The sequence below is a fragment of the Maniola hyperantus genome, chromosome 5 (genome assembly GCF_902806685.2).
Source record: "Maniola hyperantus chromosome 5, iAphHyp1.2, whole genome shotgun sequence".
Classification (NCBI taxonomy): Eukaryota; Metazoa; Arthropoda; class Insecta; order Lepidoptera; family Nymphalidae; genus Maniola; species Maniola hyperantus.
The window spans coordinates 1,875,989-1,892,898 of record NC_048540.1 but is presented as its reverse complement, the minus strand read 5'-3'; the positions used below and the strand labels follow the sequence as shown (position 1 = coordinate 1,892,898).

Below are 16,910 nucleotides of genomic sequence, written 5' to 3'. Positions count from 1 at the left end.
TGGTGCGGATCAGCTAGTAGGTATATTATTATGTTATGTTCATGCAATGGAGAGAGCTATGCTTGGAGTTTCTATACGTGATCAAATCAGGAATGAGGAGATCCGTAGGCGAACTAGAGTAACCGACATAGCTCAACGGGTTGCGAAGCTGAATTGGCAATGGGCAGGGCACATAGTTCGTACAACTGATAGACGTTGGGGTCCCAAGGTGCTGGAATGGCGACCTCGCACTGGAAGACGCAGCGCTGGAAGACCCCCCACTAGGTGGACGAACGACATCAGATGAGTCGCAGGGAGCCGCTGGATCCAGGCAGCGCAAGACCGTGGCGTGTGGAAGATCATACAAGAGACCTATGTCCAGCAGTGGAAGACAATTGGTTGATGATGATGATGATGATGTTCATGCTGAACACTCATGCAGTATCGTAAATTCAGCGAACGTGTTAAGCCGGGCACAAACGTTGCGACGCGAGAGAACTATCGCCAAGCTGATGTGTCGGAACAGATACGACGCCCGATTTGATACGCCGCTCAGAGTCGTACATCACCACAGACTACAGTGTATATAGGTAGCTTTAATATAGGTAACTTTAATATAGGTAACTTTAATTGAGGTAACTTTAATATAGATAACTTTAAAATAGGTAACTTTAATATAGGTAACTTTAATATCCAAAAAAAATGTACGACGTACGAAATATAAAATGTACGATGGCACGGAATCCTACGTGTGCGAATGTGACTCGTGGGGACTTGATTATTTTTTTAAAAATAATTTCAGAGTATAATATAAATGGCAGTCATCCACATTGATTGGAGACAATCCATTCTTCAACGGAATGTTCGCTGAGGATGTCGGGGCAAAAAATTAATGAAGGAAATCGGGTAAGATAGGGATAGTGATCAGTCTTTTGCCGCTGCCTGGGGAGATACGAGTGATATCGATACTATACGAGGATTAGATTAATATAATACTTTTTTCGTATTTGGTAGGTATTTTTTGATCGATTAATTTTATTTGTAGCTAGCTTATGCTCGCGACTTCGTCCGCGTGGACTACAAAATTTCAAAACCCTATTTCAACCCCTTAGGAGTTGAATTTTCAAAAATCCTTTCTTAGCGGATGCCTACGTCATAATAGCTATCTGCATGCCAAATTTCAGCCCGATCCGTCCAGTAGTTTGAGCTGTGCGATGATAGATCAGTCAGTCAGTCATTCAGTCAGTCAGTCAGTCAGTCACCTTTTCCTTTTATATATATAGATATTAACAAATTAATTAAAATTCTTATCTATGGCTAGGTACTGTTATACAGGCTGTAATTAGAAAGCAAGCAAAAACGAAGACTGGTACTGTTAATCAACTGATAAGGTACCACAAAGAAACGAAAAATAAATTAAAAACCCCTGTATTTTTAAAGTTCTCAATGTATTGCAAATAAAACATCTGACTGACGCTAGAGGTCAACGAACGTTGCGTAGATAGGTGCCATGGAGTCAATGCAGCGTCTTAGGCAAGGAATTGACCCCAAGTTATGAACGCTATACATTGCGGGTTCGAAAAATACTAAACCACTACAGCATGAGGCAAATAGCTTTTGGTATTGGATTGTTCTTAGGTAGTATAATAATAGCGCTAAGTTTTCGCTAGACTCTGGAATTCTAATTACACCTTGTATAATTTAAAAATTAAAAAACTTCTTTTTTATTTCATGGTAAGTATAAAATTTTATGTTAACGTGCAACCTCCCTTGCATTGTTGATGGTTTGACGACTTTGAACGTCCGAAACGTTGAATTTTTAATAAACGAAATCCACGCGAACGTAGTCGTGGGCATCAGCTAGATAAATAGTAATAGACCCTTATTCACAGAATAAGTTAGCAGACAGCTCGATATCACAGCATTTACTCTTGTTTCTCATTACGACAAAACTCGCTTCAACAAACTCGCTGGAGGAGTTTTAACTTCACTATTTACACTTAATAACCGTTAGCTCGGCCGCACACGTGCTGGATTGGATTGACAAGCAAGCTTAGCGATAGCTTGCATCTAGCTTGCTTCTGGAACGGACATATGCTACTTTTTTCCAAAAAAAATCAGGATTAACAGAATTTTCAAAAAAACCCTAAATCTATGCGGATGAAGACTTGGCGAACATCTAGTGGAAAATAAATAATTTGATTGAAATCAGGCTGTCAAATAATTTATATCTACTTTTGAAAAAGCTGATTTAAAGGCGCGATGATATTGAATTGCGATACGCTTAATAATGCTGATTCTAAAATAAATACCCACTTAAATCTTAACACAAAAACCATTTTGCAGGCATTCCGTATTGTAGCTCTATAAAGATCACCGATATATCTGTATTCAATCTAACTAAACAAATAAATTGAACCGTGATGACTTTAATGTGGGAAGATGAAGATTATTATTACGCAAAATTAAAAATTAATTTAAATATTAGTTTAAAACCTATATATTTCTGATCTTTTTCAATGTTTCTGCCATCAGACCGTTTGCTGATCCGTTCTTAAAACAAACCGGCGTGTTTCTGCCCAGCCTTAACTTTCTTTAGGCCCCTTATCCAGCGTCAGAAATGCATTCAAGAAGTTTGAAAGTTGCATTTACTCTGTTAAGTTGTTATTGAGTCTCACTTAACGAGCTGCAAACGCCAGCTTTAAGTTATCTGTACTTACACTACGTTCACTATAACTTGTCCCTTGCCGTCATGTTGGCACCATTGCTTTGTTAGCTTTTTTAAGGGCTTTTATTGTGCCAACATAACGGCAAGGGACAAGTTATAGTGAACGTAGTGTTAGCAGACAAATTGGTGCGAGCTTAAAGCTTAAAAACGGTTACATTACTGCCATATAGGCCGCATTACGTCGCGTCGTGTTGCGTCGCGTCGTATTCGTCGCTCACATAGGACACCGCGTAACTAATAGCAGATACGGCGAAACACTGAACTAAAAGATGAGGGATTTTTGTCCTTCGCGGACAAAAGTCCCTTTGTCTTAGAAGCAATTTTAACTATCCGCGGGCAAAATACTTGAGCAAGCACTCAATGTTGCAATAAATGGTTTTAAAATAAAATACACTTGGCCGAAAGGCCCAAGACACGGGACTGCCCGCGAAATTCAAATTTAATTTGGTTTTTCGCAATTTGTAAACGAATGCGACAAAGTAGACTTATAGGCATTCAATTCAAACGCCCCTAGCAATATCATCTTCACAGGTTTATATAAAAATCTTTACTAATTTGTGAGTAGCTCACGTCAAACTCATTATTTCGACTAATTTCTTAAACTGGACACTTTCAAGTAAAGATTTTTATATAAGCCTGTGAAGATGATACTGCTAGGGGCTCAATTTGAATGCCATAAGCCTACTTTGTCGTATTAGTTTACAAATTGCAAAAAAACCAAATTAAATTTGAATTTCGCGGGCAGACCGTGTCTTCCCACCTTAAAGTAGGCTGTGTTCGTCGTACAATTAAAACCAAATTAAATATTAACTTATATAACACTAGCTGATGCCCGCGACTTCATCCGCGTGGAATTAGGTTTCTAAAAATTCCGTGGGAACTCTTTTATTTTCCGGAATAAAAAGTAGCCTATGTCACTCTCCAGGTCTTTAAAATACTAGATGATGCCCGCGACTTTGTCCGCGTGGATTTCGGTTTTTGAAAATCCCGTGAGAACTCTTTAATTTTCCGGGATAAAGAGTAGCATATGTCCTTCCCCGGGATGCAAGCTATCTCTGTACCAAATTTCATCAAAATCGGTTGAACGGATGGGCCGTGAAAAGCTAGCAGACAGACAGACAGACACACTTTCGCATTTGTAATATTAGTATGGATAACAGCAATATGCGTTATACATGTTGCATTAGAGGATTCTTCAGGGTAACAACATGTTGTCAACAACAACACTGCTGTCTATCGTAGTCCGCTTTAGAAGCTTAGAACAGACTATATCGAGCAAGTATAATTTTTACAAACTGACTGCGTCTAAAGCAGATTACTATCAGCACCATGAAGGGATATAAATCAAAACACAGTTGTACGAAGAAAAATTAATGTAATGTAATGTACCTAAGTAGATAAACCAATTATAGCTCAAAACACTTACTTAGGTACTTATTCTAAAGAAAACTTAAACTTAGTTTCTACCAAATTCCTGGCACTGACTTCTTATTGTGTTTTACATTTTATTGCGTAACCGAATTATAAAAGTAGCGATAAGTATTATTTATAAATACCCAAAAGTTTTACAACATATTTTTTTCAAAGAAGACCTGAAAAGTTAATGTAATGTGTGTACTTAAGTAGATTAACTATAGACGGAAGACTAAAAACCAATTATAGCTCAGAACAGTACTTACTTATTCTAAAGAAAACTTAAACTTAGTTTCTACTCAAATGCCTGGCACTGACTTCTTATAGTGTTTTACATTTTATTGCGTAACCGAATTATAAAAGTAGCGATAAGTATTATTTATAAATACACGTAAGTTTTACAAGATATTTTTATAAAGAAAACTTAATCTTATTTTTTAATGAATTAATGCGTAAACGACCTCTCCTTGTCGGCTTTCATATATTACAACTTATTTATGATTGGTGGTGTAAATCTTTCCATGCAAAGTTATATATGTACATGTAATGCTTAAATGACTTAAATGCGATGATCCAAGATCCCAGGTCCCCCAGATGCTATTTATTTTCTGGGTAACAAAATGTGGTAGAGTAGATTTGTTGGCTCGGACAGAGATGGCTAATTTATATGTATCAACTGCTAAAGGTACTTTAGTAGCTGACACCTATAAATTATTGGTCAACGCGCGTCGTCGTTCCAAGCTAGCAGATGTGCGTACGTCAAAAGTACATATTAACACTACTATGTATATTTTGCAACGCAGAAAATAAGTAATGTCTGGGGACCCTGGGATCTTGCACTACAAGCAGTGGCGTGCAGGTCATAGAGGCATAAATGCACTGCTTACCCCAGTTGTAATAGCTCAATGCAAATTTTACATTATAACCTGCCAGTAAACAGGTTCCTACCTAACTAATGCCTACCCTGGCTTCAAACCCTGTGCACGCCACTGACTACAAGCTAACCCTACTTGACAAGTATATTATGTAAGACCAGCTAAAACTGACTTATTTATGACAGACTAATATCAGACCCATCCGCGGTCCGTATGCATGGGCCTCTACACGCGACGCGACACTCAGCAGACTGCGGATCGTGCCAGCTCCAACGCACAAGGCAAGCTGTGTTTGGGAGAGGCGACTCCAGGTCATCACCCAACGGTTCCTCCAGGTCATCACTGGCACCATGACCGTAGCCCAAGCGTTTGGAAGTAATGGTGTCCTGTCCCAAAGACGACGGCTAAATCAACGCCATCGTCGTTGGACCATGACATCATTACCAGGCATGACTCATGCAGCATGCGGAAGTAATGGTGTCCTGTCCCAAGGACGATGGAGGAATCAATGCCATCGTCTTTGGACCATGACGCCATTACCAGGCATGACGCATGCCGCATGCCGAAGTAATGGTGTCCCGTCCCAAAGATGATGGAGAAATCAACACCATCGTCGTTGGACCATGACGTCATTAGCAGGCATGGCGCATGCCGCATGCGGAAGTAATGGTGTCCTGTCCCAAAGACGATGGAGAAATCAACGCCATCGTCGTTGGACCATGACATCATTACCAGGCATGACTCATGCCGCATGCGAACTAATGGTGTCCTGTCCCAAAGACGATGGAGAAATCAACGCCATCGTCGTTGGACCATGACGTCATTAGCAGGCATGACGCATGCCGCATGCGGAAGTAATGGTGTCCTGTCCCAAAGACGATGGAGAAATCAACGCCATCGTCGTTGGACCATGACGCCATTAGCAGGCATGACGCATGCCGCATGCGGAAGTAATGGTGTCCTGTCCCAAAGACGATGGAGAAATCAACGCCATCGTCGTTGGACCATGACATCATTACCAGGCATGACTCATGCCGCATGTGAACTAATGGTGTCCTGTCCCAAGAACGATGGAGGAATCAATGCCATCGTCTTTGGACCATGACGTCATTACCAGGCATGCCGCATGCCGAAGTAATGGTGTCCCGTCCCAAAGATGATGGAGAAATCAACACCATCGTTGTTGGACCATGACGTCATTAGCAGGCACGACGCATGACACATGTCGCATGCGGAAGTAATGGTGTCCTGTCCCAAAGACGATGGAGAAATTAACACCATCGTCGTTGGACCATGACGCCATTAGCAGGCATGACGCATGCCGCATGCGGAAGTAATGGTGTCCTGTCCCAAAGACGATGGAGAAATCAACGCCATCGTCGTTGGACCATGACATCATTACCAGGCATGACTCATGCCGCATGTGAACTAATGGTGTCCTGTCCCAAGAACGATGGAGGAATCAATGCCATCGTCTTTGGACCATGACGTCATTACCAGGCATGCCGCATGCCGAAGTAATGGTGTCCCGTCCCAAAGATGATGGAGAAATCAACACCATCGTTGTTGGACCATGACGTCATTAGCAGGCACGACGCATGACACATGTCGCATGCGGAAGTAATGGTGTCCTGTCCCAAAGACGATGGAGAAATCAACGCCATCGTCGTTGGACCATGACATCATTACCAGGCATGACTCATGCCGCATGTGAACTAATGGTGTCCTGTCCCAAGAACGATGGAGGAATCAATGCCATCGTCTTTGGACCATGACGTCATTACCAGGCATGCCGCATGCCGAAGTAATGGTGTCCCGTCCCAAAGATGATGGAGAAATCAACACCATCGTTGTTGGACCATGACGTCATTAGCAGGCACGACGCATGACACATGTCGCATGCGGAAGTAATGGTGTCCTGTCCCAAAGACGATGGAGAAATTAACACCATCGTCGTTGGACCATGACGCCATTAGCAGGCATGACGCATGCCGCATGCGGAAGTAATGGTGTCCTGTATTATCCGCTGTATCGCGATCCAAATATTGACGGTTTTCTTATGGAGTACTGCAGACATTTATGGGATGGCTCAGTATCAGCTTAATGCATTGGATTCGGTGGACCGTCACGAAGACTTGGCGACGAAGCGCAAACATTGGATCATCTGTGCCAAGTCCATCGGTATTCTACAGGATATATTTCGGAGAGTGTGCCGAAGAACTTTTCATCACGATACCAAGATCACGATACGGTATTGATAGTGTATTAGGCCTCACTGAAAAACTAAGTTTTAAACACTGAGGTACGTAGTAGTTAAAGCAAACTTTTGCTGTAATAATCTGAAACAAAAAAAAAACCACATTAACAGTCTGTCTAAATTTTTTAAAACATCACCAAGAACTTATCTAGAGCTTTATGGATGTGGATATTTGTCTTGGTGGTCTTATTAGTGGGAGGTCCCGAGTTCGATTCCTGGCAGGGGTTTGGAATTTAATAATTTCTAAATTTCTGGCCTGGTCTGGTGGGAGGCTTCGGCCGTTGCTAGTTACCACCCTACCGACAAAGCCATGCCGCAAAGCGGTTTAGCGTTCCGGTACGATGCCGTGTAGATAACAAAGGGGCATGGGTTCAATAAAAACTGCCATACTCCTTCCAGGTTAGCCCGCTCCCATATTAGACTGCATCATCACTTACCACCAGGTGAGATTGCAGTCAAGGGCTAACTTGTACCTGAAGTAAAAAGTCATCAATACCTACTTAGTTTAAAAAAAATTGTTTTGTGCTTTGCTCAAGAGTTCTTTTCAAAAATATCCCACCAATACCAAGGCGGTAAATGGATGGAAAAAATAATGAAAAATATTTATTTAACAAAACAGTTTAGTCAATTTTATTAACATTGTCTGACCGGACCCACACTAGGTAGTTCTGTGTCGTGGGTACCCGATTCGCATTATAATAAACAATCATCATCATCATCATCAACCAATGGACGTCCTCTTTTTTTTTTTTTTTCATTATAGGTGTACGCTTGACCACAATCACACCTGATGGGAAGTGATGATGTGGCCTAAGATGGGACGCGTTTACCTAGAAGATGCCTATTCACTCTTGTTTTAAAGATACCCGGGTTGTAATTGGTAGGACACACATATTGCGGAAGAGTATTCCAAACCTTAGCCATACGTATGAGGAATGATGACGCAAAACGTTTCGTGCGTGTAGATGGAATGTCGACGACATAAGGATGGAAACTCGCCCGACGTCTTGCGGTTCGGTGGTAAAATGGTGAAGGGGGGACAAGATCGAAAAGTTCCTGAGCACACTCTCCGAAATATATCCTATAAAACACTGATAAGCCGGCGACCTCTGCTGGACATAGGTCTCTTGTAGATTTTCACACGCTACGGTTTTGCGCCGCCTGGATCCAGCGGCTCCCTGCGACTCGTCTGATGTCGTCCGTCCACCTAGTGGGGGTCTTCTAACGCTGCGTCTTCCGGTGCGAATTCGCCATTCCAGCACCTTGGGACCCCAACGTCTATCGGTTGTAAGAACTATGTGCCCTGCCCATTGCCACTTCAGCTTCGCAACCCGTTGAGCTATGTCGGTTACTCTAGTTCTCCTCATTTCATAATAAACAATGTAACCAGTAAATAGACGTACGGTTCACTAGACTTTAATATATTATCTTTGACTAAGTTCACTAAACCATGGCTGACCATTTAAATGACTTGAATGAAAATCATTAGTTTCTGAGATTAGCGCACACAGACAGACAAATGCGTAGATTCTGTGTTATTCTGTGTTGATAGATTGTTAGTCAGCAGTCTACAAATTAAAAAGAAATGACTTACATTTAATAATTATAATTTTATCAGGATACAATATTTATATTATAAACATGAAACATGGCGACTTGGTGGCCTGAAACAAAAATAGTTAAGTTTTCAAAAAAAAACTGACTGCGGCATCATCATCATCATCAACCCATCACCAGCTCACTACTGCGCATAGGTCTCCTCAGAATAAGAAGGATTTGGATATAGTCCACCACGCTGGTCGAATGAGGTTTGGCAGACTTCACACACCTTTGAGAACTATATGGAGAACTCTCAGGCATGGAGGTTTCCTCACGATGTTTTTCTTCTTTTATGGTAGACAATGGCCGAAACCATTGGTCACTCTGAGAGGAGACCCGTGCTCTGTAGTAAGCCGTCGATGGGTTGAGCATGATGATGATGAGTTAAAGGTGCGTCCCCGAGATCGTAGCCCCAATGATGACAAATACAATTTCAGTTATAGAGAGAGCCAACGTGTGCCAGAACTTTGTTATTTTATAATAGCTGAATTTGTCCTAAACACAGTCAGAAACGATCAGTGACTATGAAGTTTGGATCATGTTGGCTTTGGGAGATGACAGATAATAAAGGTATAAAAAATCTTACGTTAAAATGTGAAGTCTATTTTTTTATATTTCCTTCGGAATAGTATTAAAAATCACGTCGTGCATTGCCAGACACTATCGTGGCAACCCGCTGCAACACACCCTTAAAGTTTATAAAGTCTGGCAATGCATGACGTATTTTGGTTGGTTTGTCCTTCAATCACGACACAATGCAGCAACGGATCGACGTGATTTTTTGCATGAGTATAGTTAAAGACTAGACGGGGACATAGGCTACTTTTAATCCCGGAAAATCAAAGAGTTTCCACGGGATTTTATACTAAATTCACGCAGATGAAGTCGCGGGCACAGCTAGTGGGTAATGCAATATGGTACTTACTCGCTCCTCTCGAGTTGTGAGCATCATCTGTGGGCCGCTCGGGAAGAGCGAGGCAGCGCAGCACGCGGCGCGCGGGCCAGTCTCGCGGCCGAGCGTTGCGGCGCAGCTAGACGCCGGCCGCTGCGGCGGCGTCGGCCTGTGCGGCGAGCAGTGCGGCCACACAGGCTAACGCGGCATCCGGTGAAGGTCTTCTGATGGGAGCAGTGTAACAGCTCTGGAACGGGAACACATACATAGGGCTTCATACATAGATTAGTTTGGAGACCCTATTAGACTAAGGCCACAGGATGCGTTTCGGCGCCGCACCGCTGTGGATTATATTGGATGCCACACGGGCACTGCCTTGCCGCTCCGGCAGAAAATGTGGCGTTGCCCCCCTCCCCGCCTCGTCTCTCTGGTCCCAAGTCCGTTGCGCGTGCGCGGCGGTGCGGCGCCACACGACGTCGTAACGCATCGTGTAGCATGGTACAGTGATTGCTATGGCCTATGTGAGATGACGCAGCGGCATCACTCAGGCGCCGCACCGCCAACGCAACGCAAATTGTGTGACTAGAGCGGGCCACACGATGCGTTGCGGCGGCGGTGCGGCGCCGCAGCGTTGTCGCTGCGTCGTCTTGCATAGAAATATCTGTGGTATGTCACACGATGCGCTCCGGCGCCGCACCGGACTTGTAACCACCGAGACGGGGAGGGAGGGACGGGCGGGGAGGGTGAATGGGTTGCGACGTCGGAGCGGCACCGCTCAGTCGTTTTAATTAACAAACTGTCCAAAGCTGCTACGGTGCCACTGCGACATAACGTTGCGGCGCCGCACCGCTCGTGTGCCCGCTGATACGGTGAAATTTTTGAAGTGCGGCGCCGCAACGCATTGTGCGCCCCCAGCCTAACTCGCCCCGTGTCTGCGCGGCGTCGTACCAGAATGCTAAAACATAACTTGTAAGTAAGCTTCGCTATAGGTTGGCAACTATAGCACCAGCTGAAGCCTCCCACCAGTCATGACCCAAGCTAATTTACAAACTACTAGGGTCCAATTTTTTTATTCCATTACTCATCACAGCATCGGAGGTCATCAAAAGGTTACAAAGATAAGAAAACAAAATATAATGGAAATATTTGAATTCTAAAAAGTTGAAAAAGTACTCTTGGATCTTATAAAGGTTACAAAAACCGAACAGTCGTGATCAAACTATTCCACACTAAAATATGTAGAATAGAACAGAAATATTTTATGTTCTAAAAAGTTGTGAAAAAGTACTACCCGATGAAATTAACAGGATCTTCAAATTTTGGTATGAAAACCAGGTCAATGTCGTGCGATGGTCGGAAAGCTTTTCTAGGCCTTATAGGTTGGAGTGTGGCGTGAGGCAGGGGGGCTTAACCTCGCCTAAGCTTTTCAACCTGTACGTCAATGCGCTGATAGAGGCACTTAGCAGTACGCGTGTCGGATGTCATATTGATGGAGCGTGTCTCAATAACATTAGTTATGCAGACGACATGGTGTTGCTGAGTGCGTCTGTCTGTGGTATCACGAAACTGTTGGGCATTTGTGAGACCTATGCCCACAGTCACGGCTTGACCTACAATGTCAAGAAGAGTGAATGCATGGTCTTTCAGGCCAGGGGAAAAACACTTCCTCCCACTGTACCACCTATAAAGCTGTATGAGACTCCACTAAAGAGAGTGGAGCAGTTTAAATACCTGGGGCATGTTATATCCTCTGACCTGAAAGACGATGCAGATATAGAGAGAGAACGCAGGGCGTTGTCTGTTAGGGCGAACATGATCGTCCGCAGGTTTGCTCGTTGTTCTGTAGCCGTCAAAATCACTCTTTTCAGAGCATATTGCACCTCCTTCTACACGAGCAGCCTGTGGATCGATTACACGCAAAAGCAGTACAATGCCCTGCGTGTACAATATAATAATGCATTCAGGATGCTGATGGGGCTGCCCAGATTCTGCAGCGCGTCAGGGATGTTCGCCGAGGCGCATGTAGACTGTTTTTATACTACTATGCGAAAGCGGTGCACATCCCTGTTGCGTAGAGTCCGGTCCAGCCCCAACGGCCTCCTGAAGGTATTTTCTGACAGGATCGACTGCCAGTACTTGAATCACTGTTGTATGATTCACGTGCTGGCAAATCGATCCTGTCCTAATTTAAATAGTTATAGATTTTTTACTAACAAATAGGTTTAAGTTTCGTGTAATTACTAACACTAATATTAATAATTACTAACAATTAGGTTTAAGTTTCGTGTAATTACTAACACCAATATGATCCTTGTTGGTCGAAATAAAAACATTTTATTTTTATTTTTTATTTATTTTTATTTAGGGTTCGAACTAGGACTGTTGAATTCACAAAATCGCACAAAAAAGAGTTTTTTGACAATTTACCTGGGGTAGTGGTGAGCGCTGTGGTCTTTCTAAGCGAGGAGGTCCCGGGTTCGATTTCTGGCAGGGGCAATTTGAGGCAATTTTTGAAATTGTGTCTAGGCTGGTCTGGTGGGAGACTTCGGTCGTGACTTGTTACAAAGCCGTCAAGCGAAGACGCGAATTCGCCAAGCGAATTAGCCTTAAAAAAAGAGTAGGTAAGTGTAATGAAAATTTTCTAAAGACGAAAACTTGCCTGATCTTGTCTAACGTTTTCAACAGTGAAATTGAACCAAAACCTCGACCGCGGTCTGCACGTGTCAGGTCTTATGAAGAGGTCTGACACAAAGAATTGAGCTCTGACACAAAGGATTCCGTAGCAGGACATAGCAGCCATTTTGAATTTTTTTATTATTAGTCGTTATATCAGCTATAAAAATACACACTATGAAATTTTCAATTCTAGCAGTTCATGAGATACATACAGCCCGCTGACAAAGAGGCAGACGCACATACGGACGGACAAGGCTTGGTAGTAGGTTCTCGTTGGCACCCCTCGGGTACGAAACCTTAAAAATAACAAGGCCTACTAAATAATAAAGAAAAACTTTAAAAACTTACCAACTCCCATCAGAAAAGCTTTTGCGATGCGGAAGCCCTGGCTCACTGTAAAAGAAAAGTAAAATTATAGAAATTGACAAAAAACTGCTAAGACGATTAAGTAGGAATATTTCCAGGAGGATTTCATACTCGGGTATTTTTTCCGACATTTTGCACGATGAATCAAAAACTATGCGTAAAAATAAATAAAAATCTGTTTTAGAATGTTAAAATAAAGCCCTTTAAGATGATATTAAAAAATTTACAATAGGTAGGTACTAATTATTTGTTTGTGAACACATTTTAACTATTTACATTTTAATTCCGACAAAAGGCAGACAAAGTGATCCTTTTTCCTTTTGAGGTACGGAACTCTAACAAAAGAATAACAAGTAAAAACACTTAAACCACGGGGTACAATTTGATATGATTGAAAACACGTGGCACGAACAATTAATATTTAAAAATGGAGATTATTAAAAATAATACTAAAAATGCATTTTAGGATATCAAAAAACAAAGAAAATTAAAGAAAAAGGAATATGAATATCAAGTAGGCAAATAGTTTTACAAACATGTGGCAGTTGGCACAAAAATCTATAAGTAGGTATCGCAAAAGACCACGTGGCAAAAAATCGAAAAAAGATCTCTAAAATAACCTCTAAAATTAATAATAAAATTAACTAAAAAGTTTGAAAATACGTGGCACAAATAACTATGTATATCAACCACGGGATAACACAACGGCAAAAAAAGAAAAAAGTCATCGAATAAATAGAAGGAAAATTGAAATAAAAAATGTTTTGAAAACGCGTGGTGAAAAAAATAGGTAAATGCAGTAGAAAAACTTAACCCACGTGGTAGGTCCAAATTCTGATAAAATGGAATATAATGCGTAATAAACTACTCCTCACGCGCTATTTCAAGTGTCAAATTTCATGTCAAAAGTACGACTAATCCTTATTATAAAGTTGAACCGTACTTTTGACATGACAATTGACTCAGAGTTAAAATGGCGCCTGAGGAGTCATTTTTTACGGACTATACACGTGGCACGAAGAAATATTTCTCAGTTGGATATTAACAAAACCAACAATGTTTTCGGCTACAATGCATATTTGTAGCCAAAATGGAAAAATTAAAGAAAAACGACAATTTAACTATAGTAAAGTTTTAAAAACACGTGGCACAAAAATCACGAAATAACACGTGGCAAAAAATAAAAAATGCTGAAAATGAGCCAAAATAAAGACTAAATAATCGAGGGAATCGGTATACAAGAAGTAAAATTAAAATCTATTGAAACTTTTAATAACCACGTGGTGAAAAATCAAGGAATATTCGACAAAACTCCCGGCAGGAACTAGAAAATCTCTTGAAAGTTGCAAATTATAGTAGCCAATAACGAAAATGAATTTAAATCGAATTAAAAAAACGCAGAGAAACCAAAATCTAGCAAAAATTTTTGAAAAACGCGAGAAACGAAAATGTTTTACAAAATGGCGGATTCCTTACTAGGAAGAAAATATAAAGCTACTTACGCCCCGCGTCGTGTCGAGCCGAAATGCACGGAGCGCGTGCGGCCGGCGCTTTTTATACTGAAGATAGGACTGCTTTGATGAAAAACTACGTAACTGATTTCTATTTTAAATCATGCAATAATAGTTATCCGTTATACAAAGGTGAAGTTATAATTTTGATACGAGAGTTTTAAGGATAAACCGCGTTTCTGAACGTTTCTATAAGTGGTATTTTTTAAGAAAGAAGAAAGCTGGATACGCTATCTGTTGGGGAGGGATTCAAAACAATTCCTCGGAGGGTTCAGTGGACTGTATTTCTCTCTTGATCACATTAATTCACAATTTTCTAGGTTCACAATGGTTCACGGTACTTCTAGTTCTGAGGTCTTCTTCGTTCGGAAGCAAGAGGCGAAGTGATTCTATACAACAAAATCGATCTTATATCTAATTCTCCCACTCGGCAAGCTCATACGGTCATACCGAGCGGGAGACAAGGCGATTGCGGGTGGTGAAGGCGTAGCGGGGAGCGGGGGTGTTGGCAGTCGACCAATCAGCGTCAGTCATCGCCAGCGCTGCGCGTGGCTCGAAGCTCCCGTCCGCAACATTTCTCCCCTCAGCATAGCTCTTGCATTGCTTCCTTTTCTTCGTCAGGACGGCGAGCTTCCTCTTGGATCGATGAAACCAGCAGCTTTGGGTTCTCACAACGACGTTGTGTACATTCTTATGATGTTCAGAATGCACTGCAGGTTCACGTTGAGTCGATGCAGGTATGCAGCTCTCAACCAGTTCTTCGCCATCGTAACCAGTGCGCTTGACCGGATCGCAGGGCTTGCTATGTGACCAGCTTGCAGTTGATCGTGTGGATCGTCGAGCACACCAAAGTAGAAAATTGAGAGCTGCCTTTTTCCTCGTCGTGGTTTTCGTTCGCGGAGGTATAATTGCAGCGTAGGCTGGAGTTCTAACTTCGTGTGAAGTATGTTCATGGGATCGTACTCCCCTCGTATTGCAATACCGGGGGAGTTGGAGTTCTGCTGTTTCTTCCACGGGGTTCGTCGTTGTTCGCTCGTCTTCTTTCTGGATCGGATCGTAAGTTGATTTTGATGGATCAACTAAGGCGTCGAGATGCTGGCATCTGACTGGTTCTGGCGATTTCTCGTATCTTAGATGAAAAACGAGCTCTTCTTCGTTGCTGGTCATGGTTCGAGGTGCAGTTCCATGTATGACCCAGCCAAGCTCGGTACGTGAAGCTGCAGGTTCGTGGCGATCTCCAGTCAGCAGCTGCTTCGACACGATTAGCTCCCAGTTGTCGGAGCCAATAAGCAAGCGTGGTCGGGTTCGCTCGTAGCACACTTCGCTTGGATCCAGTGCTTGAAGATGTTGGCACCGCAGTAGTTCTAGCGGTATGGTCTGGTGCAGCAAGTGGAAACGTCGCAAAGTTCTGGCTCGTATGACGTGCGACGCTCTTGTGTTCTTGCCTCGTAACTGGAACTGGACGGTTCTGCTGCTTTGTTCATTTTCGGTGGAGTTGATACCACGGATGTTAACAGCATTAGCGGGCCCTTTAAGGTTCAGTTGGTCCGCTAGATCTTCTTCGATGAGGGTGATTGTAGAGCCCTCATCTAATAAGGCGTAGGTGTGTATTTCGACGCCGTCGGAGTTCTTGAGGACGACCGGGCACACCTTGAGCATAACATTGCGTCCAGTCTTCGTGTTGGTAGATGTCGAGGCTACTATTTCCTCCACTTGTTCTTGTGAGGCATCGTGGTTCGTATGTGATGCCTCGCTTGAAGGGATGCGTTCGTGCAATAGCGGGTGATGCGAGTGAATGCAGCCGTCGACACCGCATTGCTTCGCCTTGCACTCGGTTCGTAGGTGGTTCTTTGTTAGGCACTTGAAACAAACTTTGTTTGCTTTGGCCCAATCCCAACGTGCTGTGACGGTCATGTCTTGCATCTTCTTGCACTGTGGTGGTTCATGGTCGCCACCACAGCACTGACACTGCTCCTCCTCATTGGCACTGAACACGTTGGCGTCGTGGTTCTTCCATGTTGTGGATGCAGTTCTTGCGGATCTCGGATGTGGTTCTTTGTGCTTCAACATCGCTGAAGCTGACGGTTTAGAGTAGGTGAACTCTAAACCTATAGCTGCCTCGTTGTTCAGAAAGCGAGACAAAGTCACTATGTGCGGTTCTCTTGGGCGACGGTTCTCAGAAGCATATCTGGCGAAGCTTCTTCTTAGGTCGGGTGGTAGTTTGTCTACGATGTCTCTGGTGAGCATTCTGTTCTGGAGACATCCGTCGAGGCCTTCAACATTGGTGATCGTAGCCACGATGTTTCTCACTTTGACAGCGAAGACGTTCAGTTCGGTTGTAGTCGGTCCCAAGGGTGGTAGTAGCTTGATCTCGTCTAACGCCTTATCGATCAAGGCTTCTGGACGGCCAAAGCTCTGTTCTAGAGCTTCCATAACTTCCGTCGGGTCACAAGCCGTGTACAAAAGCGAAGCAACGGCGTCTCGGGCTTCTCCTTTCAATGCGTTGCGTAGGCGTTGCATGTTCTCGATCGGTGAGAACTTGTGAAGCTGCGTCGAATCTCGCATCGATGCGTTGAACGGCAGCCATTCGTTCTCAGACCCGCTGAATGTAGGT

General features: G+C 43.0%; 1 long non-coding RNA gene across 2 annotated transcripts; it reads right to left on the bottom strand.

Annotated features, from left to right (window-relative positions):
• Positions 1-4,062: 4,062 nt before the first annotated feature.
• LOC138402334 (uncharacterized) lies at positions 4,063-14,352 on the bottom strand. 2 transcript variants are annotated; one of them, XR_011236739.1, is made up of 6 exons: positions 14,288-14,330; positions 12,768-12,812; positions 12,171-12,348; positions 9,777-9,990; positions 8,847-8,916; positions 4,063-7,334 (listed from the first exon to the last, which is right to left on the bottom strand). It is a non-coding gene; the product is annotated as an uncharacterized lncRNA (long non-coding RNA). The 2 variants fall into 2 exon arrangements; XR_011236738.1 differs by lacking the exon at positions 12,171-12,348 and having other exon boundaries at positions 14,288-14,352.
• Between the last annotated feature and the right edge of the window lie 2,558 nt (positions 14,353-16,910).